This window comes from Nelumbo nucifera, chromosome 1, assembly GCF_055504915.1.
Source record: "Nelumbo nucifera cultivar China Antique chromosome 1, China Antique-T2T, whole genome shotgun sequence".
NCBI classification, from domain to species: Eukaryota; Viridiplantae; Streptophyta; class Magnoliopsida; order Proteales; family Nelumbonaceae; genus Nelumbo; species Nelumbo nucifera.
In genome coordinates this window covers 134,928,901-134,955,467 of record NC_142649.1, presented here as the reverse complement: position 1 = coordinate 134,955,467, position 26,567 = coordinate 134,928,901, and positions in this window count along the sequence as shown.

Here is a 26,567-nt window from a genome sequence, read left to right as displayed (position 1 = left end):
CACTGAAAAACTCAATGAACCCCTGAGTCCATCACATGGACCCTATGGGCCCAACACTTACATTAAGTGGTCCCTAGGCCAAGCCATCTTATAAAAACCCAGGGACTGTGGGCAGGTGCAAGATGAGCCCATCAAGTATTATCCTAAATGGTCTTACACTTAACCCCTCAGCCCTTAAAGATCAAGCACTGTCCGACAAGAGAGGACCTCTCCCTCGGCTGCAAGGAACAGTGCCTCACTCTCCACTCACATGGATCCCGGGAATTAAAACCATTTGTAAACATTTCGAAAATGTACATATATATATATAAATATATTAATTTTGCAAAACAAAATTCCAACGATTGAAATCAACTGCCGGTAGTTTGGTTTCCATCAGAGAGAGTGCATCCCGATCATTACCTTTGTCCGACAAAGGGGCTGATCCTGCCACTATGATCACCCACTCAGATGAATTCTCAGACTGTCCCAACATACCCAGGTTTTGATCCCCATCTAAGGATCTCACTGATTGGCATATCTAAGACAACTTGATCCGACACCTAGTGAAGTATCATAATCGAGTCTAGGGGTCAGGTGTAACTTTGCAGTTTTGCCCATCTGTTTCCAAGGTCCAGGGCAATACTAGAAATCCAGTCCGGTTCAAGGATTCGAGTAATCCCATACTGCATGTGCCTTGGGTCTTACCCTGGTGGCCGAGACAGGCCATCCCAACACTTGGGGGCACACCAGTATCAGTCTTGGCAGGATAAATCTCCCCAGACTTATCCAATGGCTGTGAACATTTAAAACTAACATGAGTCTCTATAAGTGTCTAGTTTTAGGGTCTTACACAGAATTAAACCAAACAACATGAATCAAACATGCACTTTAATTATTTCCACTAAATAACAAAAGTACATCAAATCGGATTGAAGCTAAGGGCATACAAGATTGTCTAACAGCTCCCACTTGCACTTAAGTCCAATCTGGTACAAGTCGGAGTCCCATACTTTTCACGTGTTTCTCAAACACCTTCTATGTCAGTGGCTTAGTCAATGGGTCTGCCACATTATCCGCTAATGCTACCTTCTGAATTAGGACGTCCCCTCTACCAACGATCTCCTGTAGTACATGGTACTTCCCTTCGATGTGCTTTGACTTCGAGTGAGCCCGAGGCTCTTTAGCCTGCACGGTCGCTCCATTGTTGTCACACAACAATGGGATGGGTGATGTGCTGGACGGAATCACTCCCAATTCGTGTATGAATTTATTCATCCACACGGCTTCCTTCGCAGCTTCACTTGCGGCAATGTACTCGGCCACGGTTGTGGAGTCTGCAGTGGACCCCTGTTTGCTGCTTTTCCAGCAAACAGCAAACGATCCTACCGTGAAAACATACCCAGATGTAGACTTTCTATCATCTGGATCCGACTGGAAATCGGCATTGGTATACCCTAGAACTTGCAGTGAACTACCATCGAATACTAGACAAAACTCTTTTGTCCTTTGAAGGTATTTGAGTATGTTCTTCACAGCAGTCCAATGCTCCTGCCCTGGGTTGGCCTGGAATCTGCTTACCACACTCACCGCCTGACCAATGTCCGGGCGAGTGCACAGCATGGCATACATGATGCTCTTTACAGCTGAGGCATAAGGAATGTCTCTCATGCCCTCAATCTCCTCAGAAGTCTTGGGAGACATCTTCTTGGAGAGAGTGACTCCGTGCTTGAAAGGAACGTTTCCTTTCTTGGAGTTCTCCATGCTGTATCTTTTGACAATTTTGTCAATATAAGCAGCCTGGGATAATCCAATTATCCACTTCGATCTATCTCTATAGAGTCGAACACCCAGTATATATGAAGCTTCTCCAAGATCTTTCATGGAGAACTGCTGTGACAGCCATACTTTGACCGAAGTCAACATTCCTACATCATTCCCAATGAGTAGGTTCTCGTCCACGTACAACACCAAAAAGGTGATCTTATCCCCACTGGACTTCTTGTAAACACAGGGCTCATCCGGATTCTGCTCAAAGTCAAACGTTTTGATGGCTAAATCAAAACGGATGTTCCAACTCCTTGAAGCCTGCCTAAGTCCATATATGGATCTATTAAGTTTACATACCATGTGTTCCTGACCAGGAGCAATGAAGCCTTGCGGCTGCTGCATGTAGATATCTTCACCAAGATCTCCATTCAGGAACGCAGTTTTGACATCCATCTACCAAATATCGTAGTCATGGTACGCTACTACAGCTAGCAGGATCCTAATGGATTTAAGCATGGCCACGGGTGAAAAGGTTTCCTTATAATCGATGCCTTCTTTTTGAGTATACCCTTTCGCCACTAAACGAACTTTGTAGGTCTCAATCCTGCCATCGGGGCCCTTCTTCCTCTTGTAGATCCATTTGCAACCAATTGCTTTTACCCCGGAGGGTGGATCTACTAGAGTCCAGACTCCATTGGTCTTCATCGAGTCCATCTCAGCTCTCATGGCCTCCACCCACTTCTGGGAATCTATGTCTAACATAGCCTCCGCGTAAGTTACGGGATCCTCCTCACTAGTCAAGGCTTCCACCAGGTAACTATCCTGGTCATAACCATATCGGACTGGTGGTCTGGATACCCGGGTGGACCTTCTTGGTTGGTCACTACCTGGAACTTGTGGGACATCTCCCACTGCTCCTGAGCTCTCCTCATCAAGAACTATTTCCTGACGATGGGTGGCCAGGATGTATTCGGTTTCTCAGAATTGGGCGTTTCGAGTGCAGAACACTTTCTGCTCACTTGGGTCATAGAATAGATAACCCATCGAATCTTTTGGGTAACCTATAAACAGGCACCGATTGGTTTTGGATTCCAACTTGTCTGCACTTGTTCTTTTAACGTGTGTAGGACAACCCCAAATCTTCAAGTGTCTTACACTTGGCTTCCTTCCGGTCCATAGTTCATATGGAGTTTTCGGAACAGATTTGGTTGGAACCCGATTCAGCACGTAGATAGCAGTCTCTAATGCATATCCCCAAAAGGATGTGGGTAATTCTGAGCGTACGAGAAGTGACCGGTCCATGTCCAACAAGGTCCTATTCCTCCTCTCTGAAACACCGTTGAGCTGAGGTGTGGCGGGAGGAACTAATTGTGACACTATCCTGTTGACCTTCAAGTAGTCCCTGAATTCGTCAGAGAGATACTCGCCACCTCGATCTGATCGAAGGGCCTTAATTTCTCTCCCTAACTGTTTCTCGACTTCCTGTCTGAATTCTTTAAACTTTTCAAAGGATTCAGACTTATGTCTCATTAGGTACATGTAACCATATCATGAAAAATCATCTGTAAAGGTGATGAAATACACGTGTTGATTTCGTGTCCTAACACTCAGGGGACCACATACATTAGTATGTATTAGGTCAAGTGTGCTTGCAGATCTTTCAGGCTTACCGTCAAATAGCCACTAAGTCATCTTACCTTGAAGGCAAGGTTCACAAGTAGGAAGATTTTCTACGGTTAGAAAATTCAAAGGACCATCCTTTACCAGCCTTGTGATTCGGTCAACACCGATATGGACAATTCGGTAATGCCAGAGGCACGTGGGATTTACTGTATCACGATTCCTTTTCTTGGGATTATTGACCGACGTAGTTTCGGTTAAGTTAGTTTCCAGAGAAGGATGTAGAACATAGAGACCGTTCTCCAAATCCCCGCATGCGATGAATTTGTTATTCCGTTTAACAGTAATCATATTACTAAAATAAACAGTATATCCATCAGCACACAGTTTAGAAACAGAAATTAAATTTCTTCTCAAGTTCTGTACATAAAGACAATCTTTAAGTACAAGTACTCCTTCTCTAAAAACTAATTCTACGGTTCCTATTGCCGTAGTTGCAACACTTGCAGTCATTCCCAAGAATAGTATCACTTCGCCTTCACTCAATCTTCTACTAACTTTGAACCCTACAGTGAGTTACATGCATGAGTTGAAGCCTCGGAGTCAACACACCAGGACACAGAAGTAACTAACATGTTAGTTTCTATGACACAAGTTTCGATGTTACCTTTCTTAGATTTCAGGTAGGCAAGACAGTTCCTCTTCCAGTGGCCGGTCTGTTTGCAGAAGTGACAGACATCAGATGCCTTGTTCTTCTTCTGCTTCTTAGGCTTGGCAGTTTTCTTCTGGGGCTTCTTTGCCTTTCTCTTTTTTCTTGCCCGATTTGTTAGCTTCAGCAAGCATAACCATAGGCTCATCCTTCTTGAGTAGATCCTCGGCCCTCTGCAGCATATTGCTGAGTTCCTGGACGCTGACATTCAGCTTATTCATATTGTAGTTCATTGTGAACGCATTGAAGGAAGAGGGCAAAGAATTTAGGATGGCATCCACTTGCGTGCCAAGATCTAGCCCGGATCCAAGGGCTTCGAGTTTGTTAATGTAGCCCATCATCCGAAGACAATGGTCATGAACTTTCTGCCCTTTGGACATCTGCGCGGTCATGAATAGTTTTAGAACCTTCTGTCGAGTAGAACGGTTCTGCTCTTCATACATTGTCTGTAGACTGTCCAATAAGTCCTTGGCTAGTTCGATCTGATCGAACTGCCTCTGTATTGAGTTGTCTAATGAGGCAATGACAAAGCAACGGGCTAGGGAGTTCTTGTCCTCCCAATCTTGGTAATCCCTCCTACGGGCTTCAGAAGCCCTATCACCCGAACGCTCCGGGGCAGGATTTTTCACTACCTTATCTAACTTTTCAGAAGTTAAGACCGGCATAAGATTTTTGTACCAGTCGGCATAGTTTGGGCCCTTAAGCTTGTTATCATCTAGAAGCTTTGCGAATTGACCATTTGCCATTTTCTGATAAAACAGCAAAATCGGTAGTCTACAACCTTAGTTTGATTCAAGTTACCTACATAAATATGGTTTTTAATCAATGTTCCATTCCCATTTGTTCATCTCTGAGATTTCCCTCCTTTCTCAGTGACGGAGATGATGAAATGTCTCTGGAAATGTGGGAAATCACATGGGGTGCGTGAAGCCAACTGTTTCAGCTGCATAACCCCACCACCTTTCTGTGATGGATCATATCCACTCATCAAATGAGTTTCCCTTTGGCCTCTACCAGACAAGGTTCAAAGCCATTTTCAGGTAAACCTTTCTGTCCCGTGAGTGCTTACCCATCATATTCAGGTTACGCCAAGGTACCATGAGAGAGTTCCCATTTTCTGGTGAAGCCCCTCCCACATCGGTCTATGACGCCCCTATCATCCTATGAAACACTCTGACAGATCCAACAGCAAATGGATAGCCCAATTTTATGGTGCGTTTCCTCATTACTGAAGGACCCATCATGGTGCTAATGACGGGAGGCCTTTAGAGAGTCCATCATATGGATCTCCCTATTGTATGCACTCATATTTGCTGTGGATGGAACGGAACCAACAGGGTGCGTCCTACACACTAGATCCTTCGCAAGAATCCTCTAGAAACTCTGAACACTGAATCTTTCTCAGTCTTTTTCCCAAGACTAATGTCAAGAACTGATTTCTAGACTCCCTATTGCTGCAAAATCAAATCTTGCAAGAGGGAATGGCGGTGGCTGGAGGAGAACTCCTGGGACGAAGATGGCTGAACTGCTTCTCTTCTCTCTGGAGTCTGTATGAGATCTAATCTCTGTTTGCAGGATGATTTCTTGCACCACCAACCCTAGGTTCGAAATTTGATGTATTTCTCTTGGGTTTCTCTTCCTTTCTTCTTGATTAAGAAACCTCCTAATTAGGAGTTATCCCAATCCAAATCTGTATTTGGATAAGGGATTATCTTAATCCTATTTGCATATTAAGTTAGCTTACTCCTGATCTTATCAGGAGGTTACCAGATTAAAATCTGTTTTGAATTTGGTCTCCCAGAGTGGATAAGGTTAAAGGCCTATCCTTTTACTAACATTAATCTCAGATTCGCCCCATAGATGGGTGATCATATCAGTCCAGCTCGAAATGGGCTTTTGGCCCATTAAGTGTTCAGTGTTTAAGTTTCCAATCTGCTGCCCAGTTGGGCTTCTTTGTATGGCGTGGGACCCAAAAATTGATCTACACACCAGCCACATGGGTTCGGCTCAGCCTTTATTACAAGGCCCAACCGAATTCACTAAAAAACTCAGTGAACCCTTGAGTCCATCACATGGACCCTATGGGCCCAACACTTACATTAAGTGGTCCCTGGGCCAAGCCATCTTATAAAAACCTAGGGACTATGGGCAGGTGCAAGATTAGCCCATCAGGTATTATCCTAAATGGTCTTACACTTGACCTCTCAACCCTTAAAAATCAAGCACTGCCCGACAAGAGAGGACCTCTCCCTCGGCTGCAAGGAACAGTGCCGCACTCTCCACTCACATGGATCCTGGGAATTAAAACCATTTGTAAACATTTCGAAAACGTACATATATATATAAATATATTAATTTTGCAAAACAAAATTCCAACAATTGAAATCAAGTGTCGGCAGTTTGGTTTCCATCAGAGAGAGTGCATTCCCGATCATTAGCTTTGTTCGACAAAGGGGCTGATCCTGTCACTATGATCACCCACTCAGATGAATTCTCAGACTGTCCCAACATACTCAGGTTTTGAATCCCATCTAAGGATCTCACTGATTGGCATATCAAAGACAGCCTGATCCGACACCTAGTGAAGTATCATAATCGAGTCTGGGGGTCAGGTGTAACTTTCCAGTTTTGCCCATCTGTGTCCAAGGTCCAGGGCAATATTGGAAATCTGGTCCGGTTCAAGGATTCGAGTAATCCCATACTACATGTGCCTTGGGTCTTACCCTGGTGGCCGAGACAGGCCATCCCAACCCTTGGTGACACACCAGTATCAGCCTTGGTAGGATAAATCTCCCCAGACTTATCCAATGGCTGTGAACATTTAAAATAAACACGAGTCTCTATAAGTGTCCAGTTTTAGGGTCTTACACAGAATTAAACCAAACAACATGAATCAAACATGCACTTTAATTATTTCCACTAAATAACAAAAGTACATCAAATCAGATTGAAGCTAAGGGCATATAAGACTGTCTAACATGACCAACCTAGAAGGTCCACCCGGATATCCAGACCACTAGTCCGATATGGTTTTGACCAGGATAGTTACCTGGTGGAAGTTTTGACTAGTGAGGAAGATCCTGTAACTTATGCGGAAGCTATGTTAGACATAGATTCCCAGAAGTGGGTGGAGGCCATGAGAGATGAGATTGACTCAATGGAGACCAACGGAGTCTGGACTCTAGTAGATCCGCCCTCTAGGGTAAAAGCAATTGGTTGCAAATGGATCTACAAGAGGAAGAAGGGCCCCGATGGCAGGATTGAGACCTACAAAGCTCGTTTGGTGGCGAAAGGGTATACTCAGAAAGAAGGCATCGATTATGAGGAAACCTTTTCACCTGTGGCCATGCTCAAATCCGTAAGGATCCTGCTAGCTGTAGCAGCGTACCATGACTATGAGATTTGGCAAATGGATGTCAAAACTGTGCTCCTGAATGGAGATCTTAGTGAAGATATCTACGTGCAGTAACCGCAAGGCTTCATTGCTACTGGTCAGGAACACATGGTATGTAAACTTAATAGATCCATATATGGACTTAAGCAGGCTTCTAGGAGTTGGAACATCCGCTTTGATTCAGCTGTCAAAACGTTTGACTTTGAGCAGAATCTGGATGAGCCCTGTGTTTACAGGAACTCCAGTGGAGATAAGATCACCTTTTTGGTGTTGTACGTGGACGATATCCTACTCATTGGGAATGATGTAGGAATGATGACTTCGGTCAAGGTATGGCTATCACAGCAGTTCTCCATGAAAGATCTTGGAGAAGCTTCATATATACTGGCTCTTCGACTCTACAGAGATAGATCAAAGCGGATAACTGTATTATCCCAGGCTGCTTACATTGACAAAATTGTCAAAAGAATAGCATGGAGAACTCCAAGAAAGGAAACGTTCCTTTCAGGCATGGAGTCACTCTCTCCAAGAAGATATCTCCAAAGACTTCTGAGGAAATTGAGAGCATGAGAGATGTTCCCTATGCCTCAGCCGTGGGGAGCATCATGTATGCCATGCTCTGCACTCGCCCGGACATTGCTCAAACGGTGAGTGTGGTAAGCAGATTCCAAGCCAACCCAGGGCAGGAGCATTTGACTGCTGTGAAGAACATACTCAAATACCTTCGAAGGACAAAAGAGTTTTGTCTAATATTCGATGGTAGTTCACTGCAAGTTCTAGGGTATATCGATGCCGATTTCCAGTTAGATCCAGATGATAGAAAGTCTACATCTGGGTATGTTTTCACGATAGGATCGTGTGTTGTTTGTTAGAAAAGCAGCAAACAAGGGTCCACTACAGATTCCAAAACCGAGGTCGAGAACATTGCCGCAAGTGAAGCTGCCTAGGAAGCCGTGTGGATGAAGAATTTCATACACGAATTGGGAGTGATACCATCCAGCACATCACCCATCCCGTTGTTGTGTGACAACAATGGAGCGATCGCCCAAGCTAAAGAGCCTCGGGCCCACTCGAGGTCAAAGCACATCGAGAGGAAGTACCACGTACTACGGGAGATCGTTGGTAGAGGGGACGTCCTAATTCAGAAGGTAGCATCAACGGATAATGTGGCAGACCCATTGACTAAGCCACTGACACAGAAGGTGTTTGAGAAACACATGGAAAGTATGGCACTCTGGCTTGTACCAGATTGGACCTAAGTGTAAGTGAGAGCTGTTAGACAGTTTTGTATGCCCTTAGCTTCAATCCATTTTGATGTACTTTTGTTTTTTAGTGTAAATAAATGAAGTACATGTTTGATTCATGTTGTTTGAAATTATTCTATGTAAGACCCTAAAACTGGACACTTATAGAGACTCGTGTTAGTTTTAAATGTTCACAGCCAATGGATAAGTCTGGGGAGATTTATCCTGCCAAGGCTGATACTGATGTGCCACCAAGTGTTGGGATGGCCTATCTCGGCCACCAGGGTGAGACCCAAGGCACATGCAGTATGAGATTACTCGAATCCTTCAACCGGACCAGATTTCTAGTATTGCCCTAGACCTTGGAGATAGATGGGCAAAACTGGAAAGTTACACCTGACTCCTAGACTCGATTATGACACTTCACTAGGTGTCGGATCGGGCTGTATTTGATATGCCAATCAGTGAGATCCTTAGATGGGGATCAAAACCTGGGTATATTGGGACAGTTTGAGAATTCATCTGAGTGGGTGATCATAGTCATAGGATCAGCCTCTTTGTCGGACAAAGGGTAATGATCGGGAATGCACTCTCTCTGATGGAAACCAAACTGCCGACAGTTGATTTCAATTGTTGGAATTTTGTTTTGCAAAATTAATATATATATATATATATATATATATTTATGTACGGTTTCAAAATGTTTGCAAATAGTTCTAATTCCCGGGATCCATGTGAGTGGAGAGTGCGGTACTGTTCCTTGCAGCCGAGGGAGAGGTCCACTCTTGTTGGGTAGTGCTTGATCATTAAGGGCTGAGAGGTTAAGTGTAAGACCATTTAGGATAGTACCTGATGGGCTAATCTTGCACCTGCCCACAGTCCCTAGGTTTTTATAAGATGGCTTGGCCCAGGGACTACTTAATGTAAGTGTTGGGCCCATAGGGTCCATGTGATGGGCTCAAGGGTTCACTGAGCTTTTTAGTGAATTCGGCTAGGCCTTGTAATAAAGGCTGGGCCGAACCCATGTGGCTGGTGTGTAGATCAATGTTTGGGTCCCACGCCATACAAAGAAGCCCAACTGTGCAGTAGATTGGAAACAAATTAAGCACTGAACACTTAATGGGCCAAAAGCCCATTTCGAGCTGGGCTGATGGGATCACCCATCTATGGGGCGGATTTGAGATTATGTTAGCAAAAGGATAATGCCTTTTAACCTTATCCACTCTGGGAGACCAAATTCAAATCAGATTTGAATCTGGTAACCTCTTGATAAGAACAGGAGTAAGCTAACTTAATCTGCAGATAGGATTAATATAATCCCCTATCCAAATACTGATTTGGATTGGGATAACTCCTAATTAGGAGGTTTCTTAATCAAAAAGAAAGGAGGAAAAAACCTGAAAAAGAAAAAAAATATATCAGATTTCGAACCAATGGTTTCAGAGAAAGCAAGAAAGTTTCCTGCAAATAGAGATTTAATCTCATTCGTACTCCAGAGAGAAGAGAAGCAATTTAGCTGTCTTCGTCCTTGGAGTTCTCCTTCAGCCACCGCCGCCATTGCTTCTTACAAGATTCGATCTTTGTAGAAGAAAGAAGTCAAGAAACCAGTTCTTGACATCAGTCTTGCAGAAAAGACTGAAAAAGATTCGGTGTTCAGAGTTTCCAGAGGATTCTTGCGAAGGATCTAGTGTGTAGGACGCACTCTCCTAGTTTCGTTCCACCCACAACTGTGTCATCTTCAGTAGGAGCGGATCTTGGTTTCTTCTTTGGGCGTGAACACCAACTTTGGGAGATACTGCTTCTCCGGATCAGGTATATTCCTCCCTTTTGCTTTTTGGTTCAGATCTGGTTCAATTATGGTTCAAGTAGGATCCTTGAATATAGTATTCTAAATTTAGGGAATATGATTCCTAGTTTTAAGAAGGTAGAAAAATTTTTGAAATTCGCCCACCCATTCCGCAACCTTATTGGCATCCATTAGATGGATCCTACCATCCTTTCAGTGGGACCCAAACATTGATCTACACATTAGCCACATGGGTTCAGCCTAGCCGAATTCACTCTAAGAGACAGTGAACCCCTAAGCCCATCACCATGGCCTCTTAATGGGCCCAACACATACAGTAAGTGGTCCTTAGGTCAAGCCACCTTATAAAAACCCAAGGACTATGGGCAGATGCAAGATTAACCCATCAGGTATTACTCTCAATGGTCTTACACTTAACCTCTCAGCCCATAATGATCAAAAACTACCCGACAAGAGAGGACCTCTCCCTCGGCTGCAAGGAACAGTGTTGCACTCTCTGCTCACATGGATCCCGGGAATTAAAACCTTTTGTAAACATTTTGAAACCTTAATATATATGTATATCTCTATATAAATATATTTTGCAAAACAAATTTCAACGGTTTAAATCGGCCGCCAGTAGCTTTGGTTTCCATCAGAGAGAGTGCATCTCCGATCATTCACTTTGTCCGACAAAGGGGCTGATCTTGTCTTTATGATCATCCACTCAGATGAAATCTCGGACTGTCCCAACATACCTAGGTTTTGACCCCCTCTAAGGATCTCACTGATTGGCATATCAAAGATAGCCCAATCCAACACCTAGTGCAGTATCATAATCGAGTCTAGGGGTTAGGTGTAACATTCCAGTTTTGCCCATCAATCTCCAAGGGCCAGGGCAATACTGGAATTCCGGTCTGGTTTAGGGTTTCAAGAAAACCCACACTGCATGTACCTCAGGTCTCACCCTGGTAGCTGAGACATGCCACCCTAACCAACTTGGCGGCACATCAGTGTCAGCCTTGGCAGGATAAATCTCCCCAGATCTATCCAATGGCTATGAAGATTCTAAACTAACACGAGTCTCATATGTGTCCAGTTTAAGGGTATTACACAGAAACACACCATAATTACACGAATCAAATATATACTTTATTCATTTACAATAAATGTCATAATGTACATCATTCTGATTGGAGTTATGGGCATACACTGTCTAACACTAGAATGTTCGAATTACATTACCACAAAGCAAGCTATCTAGGTATTTAATTAGGATTTTGGTTAGAAAGTTGTTTCCTTTGATTTGTCATGTATGGGTTGAGGGGAGTTGTATTTTTGTTAAGGTTCATTGTCTTTCCTTACATATTTGTTTTTGTTGTTTTGCAGCCTTATCTGTCTTTATGGTGCATTCTAATAGGTAATAGCTTTAGCCATAGGAGTGTATTTGGATCTCCTTTGGAAATAAGTGGTTTGATGGCAATACTGAGATGAAATGGTAGCATCCCATAGCTACTCACCATTCCCCCATAATAGAATGAAGTATATATTCTTTAACATTGTTCTTGCCAAACATTTTCTGTTTATTCATTTTAATTTGTTTTTTTTTTTTTTTATTGACAAGCAGAGGAAAACAGTAGGTCTTTCCGTCCTCTTTGGGTGGAACCTACGGCCGTTAAAACTTAAAAGTTCAATGGAGTTAATTCGGTCAACTCCCCATTCCATTACTAGTGCCTTAACTGCTTCAGCAGATTTAGTTGCACTATCCATTGGTCAACATTCAACAACTTTACTCTCAACTGATTAAGAGAGGATTTGAGATTAACACCCATATTGGAAATTCAGCCATCTCTATGTTTACAAAATCTGGTAGTTTTTATGATGTTAAGCGCATTATAAAAGAAGCACTTGATATGATTTTGAAAATTCCCTTTGAACCTGTAGTTACAATTTGGAAAACACTGCTGAATGGTTGTAGGATTTGGGGAGATTTAAAAGTAATTGTATTTGCAGCCGATAAGATTTTAAAGTTTGAATGCTTAATGGTGATTAAGCTGTATGCATCAATTAACACGAGTAGTGAATTTTCATGGATATTGGGGTAAAATGCAGTGATGGTATATGTGAGTTTGTGACTTCCAGCAGTCCCACTGAACATGTAGTGGATGTTAGGGAGGGCAGCGCAGTGGCGCCATATGGTTTTTCAGTGAGGGCCTTACACAGACAACCTATAAAACCATGTTTGACGAATTCAAATGGGCTCTCAGTCATTTATTTAAAGGGTTATGTTAAAAATTTTCAGCTACTATACATTGGTGTTTGGAATCGATACTGTTTCTTGAAAAAATGATTCTGCATGTTAGTGCCTATGTGTGACATAGGGTATTGTTTGACAATGTTGCTTTACAATTTTCCGAAGCTTTAGTTTCCATGTTAACCCAATGGAGTAAGCATTGCAAATCTTGTTATTTTAAATTATTTTGTTTTAGAGAATGCATTTTACTGTTGAAACCAAAACATTTGGATTAAATCTTGATTTCATCTTTAAAATTTCAATATTTTTTATATTAATGAGGACGAGTTATTTTTCACTTCAAATATGTTGGCTTTAAATTTTAATTCTTGGTTTTATTTTTCACTATTAAATATGCTATTCACAATTAGAGTCAAGATTTATTTCACATTTCCCATTATCTACATTAGCAAGTGCATTAAATAAGGGCGCGCTTGGATCAAAATTGTAGGATCCAAATCAATTACAACTTATACATCAATTACACATATGCTCTACCACCCTATCTTTATGCTTGTGTTTATTATGGGTCCATATTTTTCTTGAAAATTATATCTATAAATTCACATTTTTTTAATTTTTTATAAAAATATGTCACACACTTTGATTAGTATACCAATTGACAATCTTTCGGCCGTGCTAGGTACGGGCCCCCCTTCCGCTAGTATCCTCAGCTAATAGGCTATGGGCCCGTTTAGGAGGGATGAGATGAAAGAAGCACTCAATAATAAGCTATTTAAATTTGCAGGCAGCCTTTGAAATAGCAGATTTTGGCATTTTAAGATTTTTCACCAAAATAGTTTAAAGGCGGTCCTGACCCACCTCCCAAACGAATGGAAAGGAAACAAGTATTACAATCAACATGAATCAGCTAATTAATATTTAATCTATCATCTTATATATAGTAGATATCAAAGAGGAGAGACTACAACTCAATCCATCCGGCATTACTGAAGCATACATAAAGCAATTAGCAAATAAAACAGGCTTTGAACCCCCAATTCCCCAGCTCCAAAATGGTAAAATGTAAAGGGCCGGTGCTCCTTGTGTTTATTAGGAGAGAGAAAATTGTTCAGTAGTTGTACAAGAAAGAAGCGGAGTAGGGAAGGTAGGTGGATAGAGCAAAAGAGGGGCGGCCTCTCACCAGTCGATGCATCGCGTATCCCATAACCTCAGCCATCTCACTTGCGTATCTCATCAGCAACGGGCGTAGGAAAAGACCCCAAAGCCCCACCACGGCAATCAGTATCGCCCCTCCCAAACTCATCGGCCCTCTCCCTCTCTCTCTCTCTCTCTCGCTCATCTCTGTATTTCCCTTCTACGATTAACAAACTCGACTTCGCTGCAGCCTTTTAATAGAATTCTCGATTACATTTTTTCTCCAACAGATTTCTTTGTTACTCGACGGAAGAAGAAAGAAACAGCAGCAGCAGCAGTATTTCCTTTTCAACGGTACCCAGAACCCACAACAACCAAACCTACCTAAATTTAACCTGCCATTCAAAAACTTACGGTCTTCGCCGGTCCGAACCTTGAAACTCGTCCCAACCCCCTTTCAACCTGAAATTACATTTCCAGCGACCTTCAATGGAGACTGGATCACAGGGCACCTCACTTGCGCCTCACATGCACATCGTACCATGCATCGGAAACATCTCCCTTATTTATAAGTTATTATTCATGGGAGATGTTCCTAATGCACGGTGGATGTGTATATGAACAACCCATGTGAGGAGCAGATCCCGTTCCCCTCAGAACGGGAATGTCTCCTTGTCATACATGCGGAGATATTCCCGATGTGTGGCTGCAATGACTTGTTGAGACAGCGTTGAGAGCACCGTATTGGTCATAGATCTGATCTCTTCCCAACCTTCATACCATCTTTTTTAATTTTTAAACAAAAAAATTATGGTGGGTATTTGGTTACTCTATATGGTAGGTACATGTTAACATATGTTGCAAAGGTATGTACATATACCTTCGTGTCCTACATCTCTTGAGAATGCATTAAAAAATAAGGAAACTAAAGAAAAAAATAATTGCCTCTAAAATTGTATTAATTACTTTTAGAGGTGTATTGGAGTTGGTGAATTTTTTTTGGTTCTAAAGTTTAAATGTAAACAATGTTGTTCTGAAATCTAAATGTTGTATTTTGAAAAATAATAACCAACCATTTTAACCCATGATATGAGAAAGTTGTTTAACTATTTAACAAACTAATTAATAATTAATTAAATAAATATAAAATAATTAATAAATAGTGGAAATGATAACAATAATAAATTAATAAATAATTTTAAAGAATTGAACATTAATTAATTAATTAATAAGTATTTAACATAAATAATTACATAATTATAATTTGGGTATTTAAATAATAATTTATAATTTATAATTATTATAAATCATTCTTATAATTAATTAAAATTATTATCAATAAAGAATAATTAAAATAATAATAAATTGTTAATAGCAAATTAATATTATTAATTAAAATCATCATTAGTAATTAATAATTATGTATTAATTAATAAATTAAAATAATTTGTTATTAAATATTTGAACAAATAATAAAATAGTCTTTACTATATAATAAAACAATTAAATATGTAATTAAATAATACATATAATTAATAAAATAATAATTTCTAAATATTACTTCTGATGATTTACAATCTAAACACTCCCTCGTGTCTTGTGATCTGACTCGAACAGGGGTCCAACCTGGTAGTGACGAGCTGTATGGCCGAGTTGGTATCTGTGTGACCGAGCTGAGTGCGAGTTGTAAAAAGAAATGAGGTGAGGGTGCCCGGGTTGTTTTTACTCGGGGAGGGCACTCTGATGCTTAAATCAGTGAGTGTGTAGGAGTAATCTCTGAGAACATAAGGGAGCTTTGAGGGTATCAGTATGCATACCTTTCTGGGTGGATCTAGACATCTTATATAGGCCCTTGGACTCTAGGGGCTTAGGGTAATAGTCTTGAGCTCTTTGTGGAGTTGTTTCCTTATTTTCAAGCGCATTAAGGGGTCAATTGAGAGATTTTCGTAGGAGTTACAATTCGTTTGCGTAGAATCTGGCATGCGACACGGTGAGCCGTTCTAACGGTCGTGCTATCGGCGCCTTTAGTAGCGAGCTGCTGGGGATGGTTAGTGAGCTCTTCATCGTAGGTCGCCTTAGGTCCTCTCAGCTCGTCCAACTCCTAGGATAGCTCGTCGTAATCCTATGAGGTTGCCAGCTCGGCCTTGCCAAGCTGCACTAGGAACTGCATGGGGTGGTTACCGAGCTCTCCTTAGTAGGTCACCTTAAGTCCCTATAGCTCAACCGACTCCTAGGACAACTCGCTGTAATCCTACAAGGTCAACTAGTTCGGTCTCGCTAAGGTAGAGGTCAGCCTGGGTGAGATGCTCCAAGCTAATTTTATTGAGCTAGCTCATTGACTAGGCACCGAGGTGTAATTTGGATGCCATGTGTCTCCGAAGGTAAGTCACCAGGTCTCCAGTAGGTCTTTGGAAGTAGGTCTCCAGGTCTCCAACATGTCTCTGGGGGTAGGTCTTCAAGTCTCCATCAGGTCTCTAGAGGTAAGTCTTCAGGTCTCCATCATTTTGGCTAAGGAAGGTCATCGCCTACGTGGTGTCGGGTGTCACCCTGTTGTTTTTGAGATGCCACATGTCATGATGTCAGTGGAGGGCCAAATCTGCCCTCATCAATTGCCCCCACTCCCGAGCTGAGGTCAGCTCAGTGAAGGGAGTAGTTTGTTATAGGTTTTTTGGCCCGGAGTGACTAGTTTGTTAAGCTCATAAGTATTGGCCCAAGTCGTCTAGTTAGTGGTAGCAGGTCGCAGGTCTGCAGAAGGACTTTTTGTAAAGCAGGGTGAAAGACCTTCTATAAAGCAAGGTGAAGGACCTTCTGTAGAGCAGCTCGCCCATTGTCATGTAGCGAGCTGATTGTCATTCTATCCGCCGAGTTGCGTTTATTTTTTTTGGCATTGTGTCGTGTTTTAGGTAGTTAAAGATCGAGTCTATCTAGCTCGGCTTTGTAATACATGAAATATCTTCTATAGAGCTACTCGCCTACTATCACATAGCTAGTTGCTTGTCGTTCTATAAGCCGAGCTGCATTTCGTTCTTTTGGCAATACGCTTTGTCGAAGGTTGGATCTATCCAGCTCAGCTCTGTAGTACGTGAAAAATCTTCTGTAGAGCTTCTCGCCTACTATCACGTAGCAAGTTGCTTGTCGTTCTATGAGCCGATCTACATTTTGTTCTTTTTGTCGAGTCAATCATGCTCGCAAGTCTATAAAGGGCATCAACCTCTATATTTTCTGATCTCAAAATTTGTTGGAGATACCAAGAGTCGAAATTGGAGAGGTATTCTCTCACCTCGGTCAAGTAGGCTGCCATGGAGGGTTCTCGTGCTTCATATTCCCCATTCACTTGATTTACGACGAGCTATGAGTCACTACACACTACAAGGTGTTCAGCTCCCATTTCCTTTGCCAATGCCAAGCCAGCCAACAGTGCCCCATATTCAGCCTTTTTATTTGAAGCTCGGAATTGAAACCAGAGCACATAGTCCAGCTTCACGCTGCTAGGTCTGTAGAGCATCAACCCAGCTCTGCTCCCACTCTGGATGGACAAGCTGTCCACATGAAGTATCCAAGGCTCCTCGTCCCAGCCTGTTATCTCGCGAGTTGGGGGTGGTGCCGCATTGGACGGAACTTCTACTTTTAGCTCAGTCGCTTCAGGGGGTGGCGAGCTGAAAGTACACTCAGCAATGAAATCTACTAGGACCTGCGCTTTTATTGATAGTCACGACTCGTACTGGATATCGCACTCACTAAGCTCTATTAACCATTTTGTTAGCCTGCCCAAGACCTCAGGTTTCTGAAGGACTTGCTTCAGAGGTCGATCGGTTGAAATTATAATGGTGTGGGCTTGAAAATATGGTCTTAGCTTCCCGGCGGCTAGCACCAATGCAAAGGTGAGCTTCTCTACGTCGAGATATCTCATTTCTACTACATGTAGGACATTGTTGACATAGTAGACAAGACGTTGTGTCTTATCTACTTCTCCTACTAGGACCGAGCTAACCACCTCGTCACTTGCAGAAAGGTAGAGTTTAAGTTCGTCCTTGGTCTCAAGTTTGGTTAACAGTAGAGGCGAACTAAGTTTGGTCTCAAGTTTGGCACGCAACACAGTGAGCCATTCTAGCAGTCGCACTATCGGCGCCTTTGGTAGCAAACTGCTGGAGATGGTTAGCGAACTCTTCCTTGCACGTCACCTTAGGTCCTCTCAGCTTGGCCGGCTCCTAGGACAACTCGCTGTAATCCTACAAGGCTGCTAGCTCACTCATGTCAAGCTGTACTAGGAAATGTAGGGGGTGGTTAGCGAGCTCTCCTTAGCAGGTCGCCTTAAGTCCTTACTGCTTGACCGACTCCTAATACAGCTCACCGTAATCCTATAGGGTTAGCTAGTTCGGTTTCGCCAAGGTAGAGGTTGGCCTAGGTGAGATGCTCCGAGCTAATTTTATTGAGCTACCTTGCTGAATGAACACCAAGGTGTAATTTGGATGCCATGTGTCTCTGAAGGTAAGTCACCAGGTCTCCAGTAGGTCTCTGGAGGTAGGTTTTCAGGTCTCCATCATTTTGGCTAAGGCAGGTGATAACTCTGTATTTTGATGCCTTAAGGGCATCATTTCAGGGGTATTTTCCACCTTAGAATAGTCAAAGTGTGTCATTTTCCCAGTTAAATTCAATGTTGTGACCTCTGAGGGTCTCTATGCAACTTATGTGGAAAACTAGGGAAGTTATATGGCCAAAATACTATTTTTGGGAAGCTGGTGTGAAGTACAACTGAGAAAGGGAGTATTTTTGTGAAAAACTGACAGGAGGGTGCCTCCTATCTGCTAAACTTAGAATGGCACCCCTCCTACTGTATTAGCATGCTCCCCTCTCATTAGCAAACCCTATGGTTTCTTCTAGCTCATTCTTTTCATCCTTAGCAAACCCTAGCCGCCTGTAGCTGCTGAATCTCCATCTTCCATCCATTCTAATCTCCACCATTCATTTTAGGGCACTCTCTTTTTAGCTTTTTAAACCTAGGGCCTTCTAATCCTCACCATTCAACCTCTAGTCATTAGATCTCAGCCCTCCATTCCATTCTCTATCTCAGCCATCCACTCTAAGGCGCCATCCACTCCTTTTAATCTTCAACTTTCAACCCTAGGCACCTTAATATCCACCCTCCATTTCTACGCTCCCAAATCTCAGCCCTACATAATATTGGGCACCCTCTCCTTCTCTTCTCAGCCTTTGGATCAACCCAAAACCATCCTAACCCTTCATTAGAAACCATAGGGCGCACATATCTTTGCTAAAACCTAGCTGTCGCCCCCTCTTTCTCCTTAATCCCAATTGTGTCCATCCTTCTCTATAAAAGGACCCAATGGCTCCTAAGAAGGGGTTGGATTCTGCCCCCATGTAAGACAAAAGGCTGATCTTGAGAAGTTCAAGGGTAGAGGAAGAGGAGGACGCCCAGGCAAGAGGAGGGGTTCCTGCTTGCAGTTTGCCTAAGTCACTACTACCACCTCTGGATTCAGATCCCAACCATTAGTCTTAGATTTAATTTCTATTCTTTCATTTCCAGTTCCATTTTTTTCTTTCTACAATTTACTTTCATTCAGTTTGATTTTTATTTTCTTTTCTGCAGATTTGGAATTCAGCCAGGTAAGACGGAAGGCCTAGCTCGAGAAGTTCAAGGGTCAAAGGAGAGATCTAGAGACTACTACCTCTGATCGGATTATAGACTTTTTATTTTGTCCCTTTTATTTATTTATTTATGTTTATTTATTTATTTTTTTGCACTTTTCACTTCCAGCACTATTCAAATTTTATTTTAATGAATTTCAGTTTAATCAATAAAATTTTGTGTTTCTTTAACTCTCAATTGTGCTATCTTTCCCAGATTTAAGTAAATAATGATTTTCCCTCGCTTCCCTATGGATACGACCCGTTTTCACCATTTACTACGTTTGTAATTGTGTGAGAATAAAAAAAAATTATAAATATTAAAATTGGTGTTCCGAAGTGGTTATCGATACGCTTCCACCAACACCAAGTTTTTGGTGCCGTTGTTGGGGAAGCAACGAAGAAAATTTTTTATTTGCTTTGTCCGGATTTGTTTCATTATTTTTTTTTATTTTCATTTTATTACTTGATCCATTGTCTCATTTTAATTCTTACTTCTCTTTGATTTTGTAGGACGAAATAGCGAAAGGTGGGGTACCGGAGCATTGCGGGACTGCGGGAGAGAAGAGAAGAGAAGATTAATTGGATTGCATTTCAGGTGTAGTCGTCCCGTTTTATTTTTATTTTCGAACTCTTTTTTTGGTAGAATAGTGATTTTTGAATTTTTAATTAATTTTTTTTTCTATATCAGATTTAATTAATTGAATAATTAATTGTTAAATAGGAAATTATTTAAATTTGAGTTTAAATTTCAAATTTGAATTTAAATTTAAATTTTAATTCAAATCTGAATTTGAATTTGAATTTGAATTTGAATTTAAATTTTAAATCTTGAATTTCAAAAAATTAATAAACAAAAAGATTTTAATTAATATTTTAAAAATTTTTGCATTTGCATTCCAACATTTAGGGTGTGATATTCTAGAGCATGCATCATATAGTTTTATTCAATTGCTGAAATTATTTTGTTAGTTGTGATTGTGTTAGGTTTTATTTTTTTATTATTATTCTAATTACTTCTTTTGCTTAATTTATTTTATTATTTTATGTAAAATTGCTGAATTTGCATACTAGAAATAATTGTACATGCATTATAATTAGTTGCATTTATTTTGTTTATTTTGTTTTTTTTGTTAACCCATTTAAGGGCAATCCAACTTAAATAAGATAAGGTGAGGATTTGATCACCCTTCCTTTGCCCAAGTCCAAGAAACCACCCTACCAGATATGCACTCTCAGTGGTCTGAAGCCCAGACTCATTGGGAGTACAATGATTACCCTGGGACTCAACTGGCTCAACCATGTCAAACCTACACATAGTCCCAACTACAGTATCATCCATCTAACTCCATGGCCCAGCAATTTCAGTGGCCACAAGTGCAGAACCAATTCTAATAGATGTACCCTAGGAATCAACCAGCTCAATCTTATCAAGCCTACCCACAACCTCCTCAGACTTGTACAGTAGATGACCAATTCATGAAACTTCAACAGCTAATTATAAATCAGCAGCATTCAATTGCTAGATTAGAAAGCCAAATAGGACAACTAGCCGAAGCTAATGCGAGGAGAGAAGTAGGGCAATTATCGAGTCAATCGGTTGCAAACCCTAGGAATCAGCTACTGGGTCTTCCTCCACAAAAAATTCAACCTAATTCAAACCCTAGGAATGGGCGAATTTCAAAAATTTCTCTCCTACCTACTGTGAATCGTATTCCCTATTTTAGAAAAATCATATTTTTCAAGGATCAATCTTGAACCAAGAACCGAACCAGATTTGAACAAAAATAGTAGGAGAGGGATATATACCTGATATGGAGAAACAATATCTCCCAATGGAGGTGTTTAAGCCCAAGGAAGGAACCAAAGACTGTTCCCACTGAAGATGGCGCAGTGTAGGATGGAGCAGAATCAGCAACGTTCTTCAAAAGAACCAGATCCTTCTCAAGAATCAGCTGGACGACATGTGAGCACAACTTTCAATCAGCCCTTTCACAAAGGACTGATATCAAGATACAATCTTGATCACTCCCACTGAGAATAGGAGATCGAACTGGCAAATATGGCGGCGGTAGGAAGGAGGCGGCAAGAAAGAATTAGCGTAGAGATGCTGAATTCTTTCTTCTGTGATTTCAGCTCTGAAGATAATGTGAATTGTGTGTGTAAAGGCTGCCACCCCTTCCTCCTTTTATAATCTTAAAGGGATCAGCTTCTAATCTCATTAGGAGTTGCTGATCTAAATCATATTTGGATCAGAATTCCCTTTAAGTGATAAGGGTAAACCCTTATCTTATCTGCAAATTAGATCAACCCTCTCCTAATCTCATTAGGAGGTTTCTAAATCTGCTAATCTAATCTCAGAATTCGCCCCTCATTTAACTGATCAAATCAGCCCAGTTCGAAATGGGCTTTAGGCCCAATAAGGATATGTGCTCACTTAGCCTTCCAAACTGCTACCCAGTTGGGCTTCCTTGTATGGCGTGGGACCCAAACATTGATCTACACATCAGCCACATGGGTTCAGTCCAGCCTTTGTTACAAGACCTGGCCGAATACACTGTTATGGACAGTGCACCCCCTGAAACCCATCAAATGGGCTCTATGGGCCCAACACTTACCCTGAAACCCATCCAATCCGACACCTACTGCAATATCATAATCGAGTCTAGGGGTCAGGTGTAACTTTCCAGTTTTGCCCATTGATGAGAATAAAAATTATCATATTTTTATCCCCAAATATTCAGTCCTTTATACTTAATTAGTACTTAATTGGACTCATTACTCTTGTATTATGATTCAGGGCAAGCAATAAGTCGCAAGAAGGAAAACAAGGCTAATCGGATGGTTTTTCACAGTTTCGGCACCATTCAGTAATTTGAGCTTAACTATCATATTCGAGCTCTGATTGGGCTGATGCACTGGAAAGATAAGAAAGAAGTCTACAACTTTCATATTTTGGGTTTTGACAGATTCGGCTTGCACAGAGGTCAAAATCGGGCCTGAAGCCGAAGCAGATTCGTAGTAAAGCCCAACTCACAGCTGAAGCCCAATTCACAGAAACGCCTTGTAGCAGCCCAAATTATTAAAGAAGCCCAACTCGAATTCAAGAATGAAGAGTCCTATCAGATTTAAATTTCAATGTAATTCTATAAGGTAAAAAGAGACTGAGATTACTAGATAAGAGATAAGGATAGGATTAGATTAGGGCTTTCTATTTCTGAGGAAGAACTCCAAGGAGTTGGAAACAGCCCCTCCTTCTAAAGCTATATAAAGGGGGGAAGGATCAGTCAATCCATCAATCAATTATTGAAGTTCCCTCTGAAACAATCAAGGAAATCAGCATCAAGAAAGCTTCAAGAAGGAGGTGGTGGCAAGAAGAAGAGGAGATCTTAGCTCCAATAGCGAAATCATGAGTTCTTTCTTTCCTCCTGTTTGCTTTATTTCTTTCATCATGAACTGATTTATTTTTAGCTAGGGCTGTGGAAAGCCTAACCATGATAATGAATTTTTTTTTATCATTATGATTTATCCAAGATCATAATTTCCATAGAGTCTATGAGTTATTTGTTTAATGCGATTAGGAGTGGCCATCTCTTAATTGATTATGTTTATATGAATGAATCGGGAGAGGAATTCATATATTAAACCACATAATTCATGGTGTGAATTGAATGATATATAGAGATATATACACATGATTCATCTGAACATATAAGTTTTTCTTGCACTTAATGCATTTCTATCTTGAGAACTCTAGTCGAGGGATCGAGGGGTGACTTGATAGAAGTAGGTTTAATATATCTTGGGAAAGAATATTAAATAAAATTGGAAAAGCTTCAGCTTATGGGAATGACAAATTATCTTGGTTAATCTCATCCATTAATATTCATTGGAATGGTTAGGCGGACCAATGGTCCTAGCGATTGCAATCAATCGTTACATATTCAGTTATTGATTACCTTTGCTTTTATTTTCTTTTTCTATTTTTAATTTTCAGTAGTTCTTATTGTTGGATCTGAATTTCAATTGTCCAAATAATTAAGGAAAGCTGTAGTTCTAATACTTATTTTGTTAAATCCTCATGGGAATGATATTTTTATACTACTTGATAACTAGTGCACTTGCTAGGGTTATAATCATAGATATCACCCATCAATCTCCAAGGTCCAGGGCAATACTAGAAATCTGGTCCGGTTCAAAGATTCAATTAATCCTACATTGCATGTGCCTTGGGTCTCACCCTGGCGACTGAGACAGGCCACCCCAACATTTGGCAGCACACCAGTGTCAACCTTGGCAGGATAAATCTCCCCAGATTTATCCAACAGCTATGAACATTCTAAACTAACGTGAGTCTCATAAGTGTTCAGTTTAAGGGTATTACACAAAAACACACCATAAGAACATGAATCAAATATGTACTTTTTTCATTTACAATAAATTCATAATGTACATCATTCTGATTGAAGCTAAGGGCATACAACTGTCTAACAGCTCCCACTTACACAAAAAGACAATCTTTAAGTACAATAGATCATTCTCTAAAAATAACTCTACGATTCCTATTGTCATAGCTGCAACACTTGCAGAAGTCCCCAAGTAGATTGTCACTTCACCTTCATTCAGCCTTTTGCTTACCTTGAACCCCTGCAGTGAGTTACACGCATGAGTTGAAGCCCTAGAGTCAATACACCAAGATGCAGAAGCCACTCATAAATTGGTTTCTATGACACAAGATTCGAAATTACCTTTCTTGGATTCCAGGTATTGAGGAAAGTTCCTCTTCCAATGGCCGGTCTGTTTGCAGAAGTGACACGCATCCGATGCCCTATCTTTCTTCTGCTTCTTGGGTTTGGTAGCTTTCTTCTAGGGCTTCTTTGCCTTCCTCTTTTTCTTGCCCAATCTGCTAGCTTCAACAAGCATTGGCACAGGCTCATCCATTTTAATCAAATACTCGGCCCTCTGCAACATATTGCTGAATTCCTGGACGCTGACATTTAGCTTGTTCATATTATAGTTCATTATGAACAGATTAAAGGAAGGAGGCAAAGAATTAAGAATGGCATCCACTTGTGTGGCAAGATCTAGCCCGGATCTAAGGGCTTCAAGCTCGTTGATGTAACCCATCATCCGAAAACAATGGTCGTGAACCTGCTGGCCCTTGGACATCTGCGGGGTCATGAACTATTTCAAGACCTTTTGCCGATTAGAACGATTCTGCTCTTCGTACATCGTCTTTAAACTATCCAATATGTCCTTGGCTAGTTCGATCTGATCGAACAGCCTCTGTATTGGATTGTCCAAGGAGGCAATAACATAGCAGTGGGCTAGGGAGTTTTTATCCTCTCAATCTTGGAATTCCCTCCTTCAAGCCTTAGAAGCCCGGTCACCCGGACGCTCCGGGGCAGGATTTTTGACTACCTTATCCAACTTCTCAGAAGTTAGTGTTAGACAGTTGTATGCCCTTAGCTCCAATCAAAATGATGTACATTATGAATTTATTGTAAATGAATAAAGTACATATTTGATTCATGTTCTTGTGGTGTGTTTCTGTGTAATACCCTTAAACTGGACACTTATGAGACTCATGTTAGTTTAGAATGTTCACAACCGTTGGATAAGTCTTGGGAGATTTATCCTGCCAAGGCTGACACTGGTGTGCTGCCAAATGTTGGGGTGGCCTGTCTCAGCTCCAGGGTGAGACCCAAGGCACATGCAGTGTAGGATTAATTAAATCTTTGAACCAGACCATATTTCCAGTATTGCCCTAGACCTTGGAGATTGATGGGCAAAACTGGAAAGTTACACCTAACGCCTAGACTCGATTATGATACTGCACTAGGTGTCAAATTGGGTTGTCTTTGATATGCCAATCAGTGAGATCCTTAGTGGGGGTCAAAACCTGGGTATGTTGGGATAGTCTGAGAATTCATCTGAGTGGGGGATCATAGTGACAGGATCAGCCCCTTTGTCGGACAAAGGTAATGATCGGGGATGCACTCTCTCTGATGGAAACCAAGACTGTCGGCAGCTGATTTCAATTGTTGAAATTTGTTTTGCAAAATATATTTTATATGTGATATAAAAGTATATATATTATGGTTTCCAAACGTTTGCAAAAGGTTTTAATTCCCGGGATCCATGTGAGTAGAGAGTGCAACACTGTTCCTTGCAGCCGAGGGAGAGGTCCTCTCTTGTCGGGCAATGTTTGATCATTATGGGCTGAGAGGTTAAGTGTAAGACCATTGAGGGTAATGCCTGATGGGCTAATCTTGCATCTGCCCACAGTCCCTGGGTGTTACAAGGTGGCTTGGCCCAGGGACCACTTAGGGTAAGTGTTGGGCCCATAGAGCCCATATGATGGGTTTTAGGGGGTGCACTGTCTGTAACAGTGTACTCGGCCAGGCCTTGTAACAAAGGCTGGGCTGAACCCATGTGGCTGATGTGTAGATCAATGTTTGGGTCCCATGCCATACAAGGATGAAGGGTTGTCGAAGCACTCAAAATTAATGCTAGTCCCACAATAAAATTTTTGTAGTAATAGTGGTACTAGGTCGAATCCCACAGGGAGCTAGTAATTAATTTCTCAGCCGAATGCGCAATATAAAGAGTGGAAAATTTGAACAATTAAAATTCTAAAATAACAAAAGAGTAATTAACAGCTAACAAGGAAAATTCAGTCTTACCGAATTTTGATCCAAGGATTCGGATTGAGTCAATTGGTCATCGATCATAGGTAAACTTCAGCAGTCTTGCAATTCATGTATTTAACCTTAAGATTTATTAGGATAGCCATAATAAATCTCATGTTTTCCTAAATCAGCTAACCAAACCCAGCATTCGATCAACACTTATCACTAATCGATTGGGTACAATAGCGTTCCATATCAATTAGTGATAGCACTAAACTTTGTGAAAACAGTTAAACCAAAATAACAATAATTGAGATAGCTGCAATTATCGAATCTTGTTCCATTGATTCCCTTAGGTTAAAACATGTCAATACATTGGTCAAAGGTTGTCACAAA